The 7,853-nt window shown below is 41.3% G+C and overlaps 1 pseudogene; it reads right to left on the minus strand.

Annotated features, from left to right (window-relative positions):
- Positions 1–2,438: 2,438 nt before the first annotated feature.
- Positions 2,439–7,320, minus strand: LOC148148606 (putative G protein-coupled receptor 139; annotated as a pseudogene).
- Positions 7,321–7,853: the final 533 nt, after the last annotated feature.

The raw sequence follows: 7,853 nt of genomic DNA on the forward strand, positions 1-7,853 counted from the left end.
CATGAAAGCAAGGTTTGGAGCAGTCTCTGGCTGATCATACACATGCGATAAAAGAGCTCGATTAAAAATAGATTGTGATGATGAACACAGAACTTGAGACTCCTCTTTGGCATCGATTCCCAACAGGACACAACCACATGCAATCCATTGTCAGCATGTCATGATCCCCATTCGCAGCTATTCATTCTCCCAGACAAACCTTTACACAGACCTTTGATTGCTTTTTCTGTGTGTGTGTGTCTCACTCTCTCTCTCTCTCTCTCCCCCTCCGTGGGGTCTATCTCAGCTCCCTCCCCACCTCACCTTCAGCATAACCTTTTGTCATAAACAATTAGTTTTTAAGAAGGGTCATTCACCCAAACGATGATTCTGTTTTCACCCCACAGATGCACCCAGTCCTACTGAGTCTTTTCCAGCAATTTCTGCTTTTGTTTCTGATTTCCAGCATCTGCAGTGCTTATCTTTTTTTTTACTGAACACCATCCCATAAAACAGATACATCAATGATACATAATTTAGAAGTTTGTTGGGATATTAGTGAGACTTAACATTGCACACACACAGAGATAGCTCCGCGCAATTGTATACACACGCACACACTTGAGGAGCCAAATAGTCTATATTTGCTCCAATTTCATATGTTTACATGTAAGTTAGGATTGTCAGTTGGGCTCACAGTGTAGGATACTTGTGCATACTGGAAGATACAAAGATTAATACACAGAAACCTTTCTTTGCAGATGAAAAGAGTAGAACCATTCATTAACTCTGTTCGAATTCAGCAAAAAAAGCACACAGCCATTCCCAGTCTCTTTATTTATAGAGCAATGTTGTAATTAATCAGAGTCAAACTACTTGGTTTAAAATTTAAACAAACCCCGGGGGTCAACTGTCAATCATCAGTGATTGGTGCATTTTGACAGCAATGTCTCCATTAGAGTCGACTTGCCAAGCAATCAGCGCTCTTCCCTTGTAGAGTATCAATGTTCCTGTTCAACTGTATTCTTGCAAATTATCCTAATGTGTGTAAAACATAAGCTCTGACAAAATGTCTTTTCCAGCAATGCTCAAGTTCTGTAATATCAAATGACTATCAAATAATATTTCACCAAGTACTTGCTCTTAATTTATAGGTATTATTTGTGGTACACGAAGTTTAAAACATGGAACTGAATATCACTATGATGCTTGATATCAGTTTTTATCTGTGTCAATTCTTCAAGAATGTTTACACAGACATTCATTCACACGATGTGGGTATCATCGGGAAAGTCAGCATTTGCTGCTGATGCTGAATTGCCTCTGAGAAGGAAGGAGCGAGTTCAAATGGGGTCACATCAGTGACTGTCATCCCTGTCTTTTAAATATTACACAGAGTGAGCAGTTTAAATGTTCTTTGTTGTGAGCACGTTAAACAATATTTGCTGCAATTATTTCAGTAACATTTGCTGTCGCCATTTTATATCATAATTTTGCTTTTTGTTATGCACTGTAATCACATAAAGTTTCATCTGTGTTGACAATTATAGAGATATTTGCTGGATTATTTTAAGTGCAGTTCAGGATCTTTGCACAGGGATATCTGCTGCTGAGTGTGGGACGTTATTTGATTGTGTACAGGATGTTGGTGAGGTCCCTTCTGGAGGGCTGTGTGCAGTTCCTGTTGCCTTGTTGCAGGAAGGATATTGTTAAACTGGAGAGGGTTCAGTAATGATTTACCAGGGTGTTGCCGGGAATGGAGTGTTTGAGATATCAAAGTAGACTGGAGAGACGGAGACCTTTCTTCACTGGAGCACAGGAGGTTGATGCGTGACGTTATTGAGGTTTATAAAATCATGAGGGACCTAGACAAGGTGAATGACAATGGTCTTTTCTTGGGGGGGGGATCAAAATTAGGGGGCATCCTTTTAAGGTGTGAGGAGAAAGATTTCAAAAGGACATGAGGGGTAATTTGTTTACACAGAGTGTGGTTCATGTTTGGAATGAACTGCCAGAGACTGTGGTGGGTGGAGGTACAGTTACAAGGGTTAAAAGACATTCCGATATGTACATGAATATGAAAGGTTTGGAGGGATATGAGCCCAGTGCGGGCTGGTGGGAATAGTTTAGCTTGGGAAGATGGTTGGCGTGGATGAGTTAGACTGAAGGGTCTGTTTCCATTTTATATGACTGTTACTCAACATAAGGAGTGATGCACAGTGTCTATAGGGGCCAACGTTTGTCACTTAACCAGGGAAAGCATTGTGTTTGTCTCACTGATCCAGGAAGGGCCGATCGATTGCACTGTGTCTGTTTCAGGGATCATGGGGAGTGTTGACTGAACCTACTCTGTGTGTCTCACAGACGTCAGGGAGAGCAGACTGACCTCACTGTGTCTTTATCACTGACCCAAGGGGCCTGGATTGTTCAGTTGTGATCCCAGAATACATCAATCCATCTCATTGTTTCATAAATATTACTAATTGAGCAAAAGGCTGTTTTACCATGTTCTTCAGCTGTTCTCTGAACTTAGTCTGGGTCACAGCATATATACACGTGTTTGTGCAGCAACTCAGGAGCTGGAGAATGAATCCTATATCTCGTAAAAAGTAATGTAAATATACAGCCTTATAACCCAACTGATACAATCGCCTCCATGTAGAATACACCAGAAACATTGACCATAACAGGATGAAATTCACTGAGATAACAAACATTAAAATGATGGATTTCCTTCGGCTCTCCAAGTGTCGGTCCTTGGAATGCTGCCGCCTGCTGTCAGACTGGAGTCTCCTGCGGGCTCTGCTGGCCACTAAAATGTACCTCCCAGTGAAAGCATTGAGCAGCAGAATCAGAACAAATGGGAGTGCTGGGGTCAGAATGTAGTGAATAAGCTCAATCGATCCCCAGATCAGGGAGAACGTAACATTTTTTTTGCCAAACAAAACCAAGGCTGATTCATCAGACTATACCAAGGTGTTAACATAAAATACCAGGAAATGCTCTTTAAACAGCTGAGCACAGTTATTGTTCCCAGAACTACGGCTGCTGTTTTCTCAGTGCAATAGTTGCCTTTCATCTTTTGACAACAAATGGCCACAAATCGATCAAAGGTGAAAGCGACCGTAAACCAGACAGAGCAGTCCATAGCTGCAAAAACCAGGACGGCATGGATGTTACACACGGGGACGGTCTTCAGAAATTTAAAATCATTTCTATAAATAATTGGAATGTGTCTCAAAATCAAATCTATGATTATGAGCAGTAAGTCCACTGCTGCCATGGCCACCAGGTAGGGAGTGATACATTTAGAAAGATCACACTTTCTCTGAGACAGAATCAGAATTGTCACTATGTTAACTATGAGCAAGGAAAATAAACAAGAACACATTATATTCAGCCAAGCGTAAAGTTCCACCTTATTATAGACACAGTTAATACATTACAGTACGTATTGAGATTTTCAACTGTGTTACTGTATTCAGTAAAGATATAATAATGGGACATAAAGAAAGAGTGGATTCATTGAACATATATTTTGTGCCAGTCTTTTGAATAACATTCGAGAAATAAGCATGAAAAGCAAGTTGAAAGAAAGGGACGAATTAGACACAATTACAATCATAATGAAACGTTGCTCCGGAAATTCTTAGAATCAATAGTTGACATGTCCCAGGTTCAGATGAAATACATCCAACACTTGTCAAAAGAATGCTGGATGAGATAGCAGCTGTGCTGTTTATCATGTTCCGAGAGTAACCAGAAGTGGGTGAGAATGGAGAGCAGCTGCTCCTCCAGTCACAAGCTACGTATAACCATGATTGCTGCTGATAGGTTTACTGATGTGCCTATCAATGATGACGCAAGAGTGAAACAACTTATGATTCAGGAGACAATGAGGCCTTGAGGGGATTGGGACGTTATGGGGAGGCCACAACGCGGCTGACGGGACACTGGGAAACCAGTGGGATTGGGAACATGGAGAGGTCACAAGAGAAGAGGTTAGACAGGAAGGAGGGGGGTGGAAGGAAGAGATAGACACTGCAAGACAGTGGGAGGGAGAGAGAGAGAGAGAGAGAGCAAGATTGGAAAAAGGGAGAAGGGAAGAGATTAAAAACTACGAGAGGGTGGTCGAGAGAGAGCGGTTGCAAGTGAAGTGGGAGACGGGGGACTTTGCAAACAACAGAGATTGGATTCAGATCTGTTAACAAAAGAAACCTCTGCGAACTAGAAATGGGGGAAAGATGAAATCATTGAGCTGATGAATTACTTGCAAATAGACTTTGTATTTCTAGTTTTAGTCCCTGAGCGTATATGGCCTTCTCTTTGGGAGAATTTCAGTAGATGCTATAGTCATGTACATGGAGCCAATTGTTATATTTAAATCAGAAATTGACATCTGATATTTTTATTTGATTGAATAATAAATAAACAAATAAATATTTATGTTCTCACATCTCAGTAAAAGTAGGTAGCAACAAATTGGTTTAAAACCTATTCCAACTTTGTGACTATGTGTGGAAACACATGAACGGTCACTCCTTCAGTCTGCAGGAAGCATGTTTATTGTTGTAGCTTTTTGTGTCCCGTGAATTATGTGTCACTTATTTTGGGGAAAAACATTTTGCAAACTTATGCCTGTTGTTTAGTGTCAATTTGACTACAGCATCCATCCAGGAAATGAATGTTTTCCCGAAATATTGTGGCTTTATTGTGGGTTAACACTGTGGTTATTGATAATATTAATAAGTTTCCTGAGTTCTGTTTATGAATGAAAATATCCATGAAGACAAACACAGAAGGTAATGCCACACGGTGACTGCATCAATTAATAAAGGAGTTAGCGAGAATGGAAGGGCAGCCCTGAAAACCAAAAGGTAATACTCAGGAGGAGCTGAAAAACAGAAATATTTTGTGCTTTGAGACACACATCTCTCTGACATGGATCAAATTAACTATACAGCTCTTGAAGGTCTTTTTCATTCAAAGCAGAAACACTGCCCTCATGTTAACATCAGACACACTGCTTTCTCAATTTAAAAGCAACTTTTCCACAACTTGACTAAAAGGCACTTTGAGACATTCCCTTTCAGAGAGCAGAAGTGAAATGGCACATTCTGTGAGACACCATCATCTATAATACCACACCCTGAACAGACAAGGAGCAACAGTAAAACATCACAGGCTGGTTTGAGGCTAACATTACTGTGATAGAGCCTGTCATTGAAGGCAAGAGTTCCAATCTCATCGATTACAAGAGAGATCTGAGTGAGAATTCAGAAAGAGCTATTTGAAGTACAGTCCAAGAGAATGCTGAGCAACGATCCAATAATAACATTCCTAACCCTGCAGGAATATCCATAGCTACTCCATCACAGGGAAATGTACGGATGAAGGGATGGGAAAGGTGAAAGATGCATGAGGAAAAGAAACAGCTCAACTGAAACAAAGGCAGGAGAGATCACCACCCTCTGTAATAAATTGTTGGAGAGATGGGGAGATCCTCGCCTTGAGCTATAACGCAGGGACAACATTGTCACTGAGGAAGCTCTAGACACCATTAAAAAGCCTCCCTGTTACCTCAGAGCTGGGAATCAAACCAACAGTGGGGGGCTTTAGCAAAGCTTTCGAAACACACTCGTGGACAAAGCTCCAGTCACTTTTCCCAGTCCTCATCAAGCACAGAAACCCCCACTCCTGCAGCTTCTGCACTAACCTCTCTGTTTTTCTGGAGGGGGGGACATTTCCACAGGGAGTGTGTGATGCAAGGATTGTGACCCTGTACATGAACAAGAGCAACTGCAGTGATTGCCATAACTGTCGAGGTGTCTCCCTGCTAAGCCTCCCTGCATTGGAAAAGGATTTCCCCATGTGGCCTTGTCAGGCTGCAGACACTGGCTTAAGGCATCTGCCCCCAATTCCCAACGTGGTTTCAGAACAGCAAGCTCGACAATCTCAGTTCCCCTTCAGTCTCGCAGCTGCAAGAGAAATACATCAACAAAGGGGACCAAAAGGACAGGGCAGGGAGACTATATCTGCACATGAAGAGAGATTAATTACTCAGACACAGGGTTTGTTACAGGAAGTTTGTGTTTGATAACCTTTTGAGGTAGTAACCTGGCGTGTTGATGAGGGCAGTGCATTTGATGTGGTCTACATGGACTTCAGCAAGGCTTTTGGTAAAGTCCCTCATGCAGATTGGTCAAGACAGTAAGAGCCAATGGGATCCCAGGTAAAGTGACCTGCTGGATGTAAAACTGGCTGAGAGGCAGGAGGGAGAGGGGAATGGTTAAGGAATGTTTCTGTGACACAAAGTCTGATTTCAGTGGGGTTTCACAGACCACGGTGCTGGGAGCTTGCTGTCTGTTTTGTAGATGAATGATTTAGACTTAAATTCAGGGGAGTATGATAAAGAAGTTCACAGGTGGCATGAAACTCGGAAGGCTGGTAAAAAGTGAGGAGGGTATCTGTAACCTGCAGGAGGATATCAATGGACTGGGCAGTTGGGCAGAGCAGGGACAACAGGAACTCAACCTGGAAATGTTTCCAAAGTTAAAAATCACACAACACCAGGTTATAATCCAACAGGTTTCCTTGGACGTACTAGCTTTCGAAGCGCTGCTCCTTCATCAGGTGGTTCTGGAGCAGGACTATAAGATGCAGAAATTTTCACATAAGATTTCAGTGTCATGCGGCTTGAATATATTAATCAATCTCAGATTAAGTCTTTCATTTTTTTAGAATGGGTTTCCTAACTTCACTTCATTATTAGGTAAATCCCAAACTCCTTTTATGTTACATTCTCAAGATAAATTCAGATTCTCCAACAAAAGGTGTCATCTCAGCTCAGACAAAGCATTAAAGGTGTGAGGTTAAAGTCTGTCTGACCGGTTGTAATTCTAAAGTGATATTTACAGCATCTTACATGGGTTGACTGTAGGTTATGCATTTTTTTGAGCAAAATAAAATATAATTCTGCAATACAGATTCTCTCCATAAACTGAAAGATGTGCTTGCAGGAAAGGCAGAGTGAGTGTGTGCATGTCAGTGTAGGAAACTCATTCTAAAAGATGAAAGTTGGGGAATAGGAAATGACAAGAATTGTAATAAAGTTACATCATGATTCACAGAATTACCAGCCAGACAGAGATACTTACTAGGAATACCAACAGCAGCGAGAGTCGGATAGTAAATGTGTTGAATAATCCAAAGTATGTATCGGATCCGACGTTCCAAATACATTTGGTGATAATTTGCAGAAAAATAGTCAATTGTCCCAGAGAGACTCCTGCCCATTGTGGTAACATTGCAGTCTGCTCTCCTCAGATTCTGATCTGTCATCTCTCCCCGTTTCGAGGAATGTTGTAGCTGAGACTCATTTATTAATAGAAGGAGGAATCCATCCAGAGACTCAGTTAGGGCCCACAGAGATTGACATTAATTACAGTCACTGAACAAACAGGTTCATTGAACTCCTGTCAATCCAGTGCCTTTATCCCAGACTTTGTAAATGTAAAACTTTTCCCTGGTCTGGATAGAATGTGTGAGGGTTGCTGAGTAAAGGAACAATGGTAAAATGGGAGTGGGCCAAGAGGCATGGAAGTTTGCAAATAGTGCAGCCTGATGATCCAAGATAAATTGTGGCTTTGTTCTTTGAAGAAGAATTTAACAAATGACAGGTATTAAAGACTTGATGGAGTTCTTAGATAAAGTAACTGGAATTAGCTGAGTTTCACATATTTCATGTTACATATGTAGACTTTCAAAAGGAGAGATGCTATTTAATTGACTTATTAGGAAAATGTAAACAGCGATTGAAGGTGGAATGCCATTGACTGAGGGACATACCTCAGAGAGAAATGCTGTGCGCGTAA

Source organism: Chiloscyllium plagiosum, unplaced genomic scaffold (assembly GCF_037043375.1).
Source record: "Chiloscyllium plagiosum isolate Xiang-an unplaced genomic scaffold, Cpla_swu_hap1 HiC_scaffold_12, whole genome shotgun sequence".
NCBI classification, from domain to species: domain Eukaryota; kingdom Metazoa; phylum Chordata; class Chondrichthyes; order Orectolobiformes; family Hemiscylliidae; genus Chiloscyllium; species Chiloscyllium plagiosum.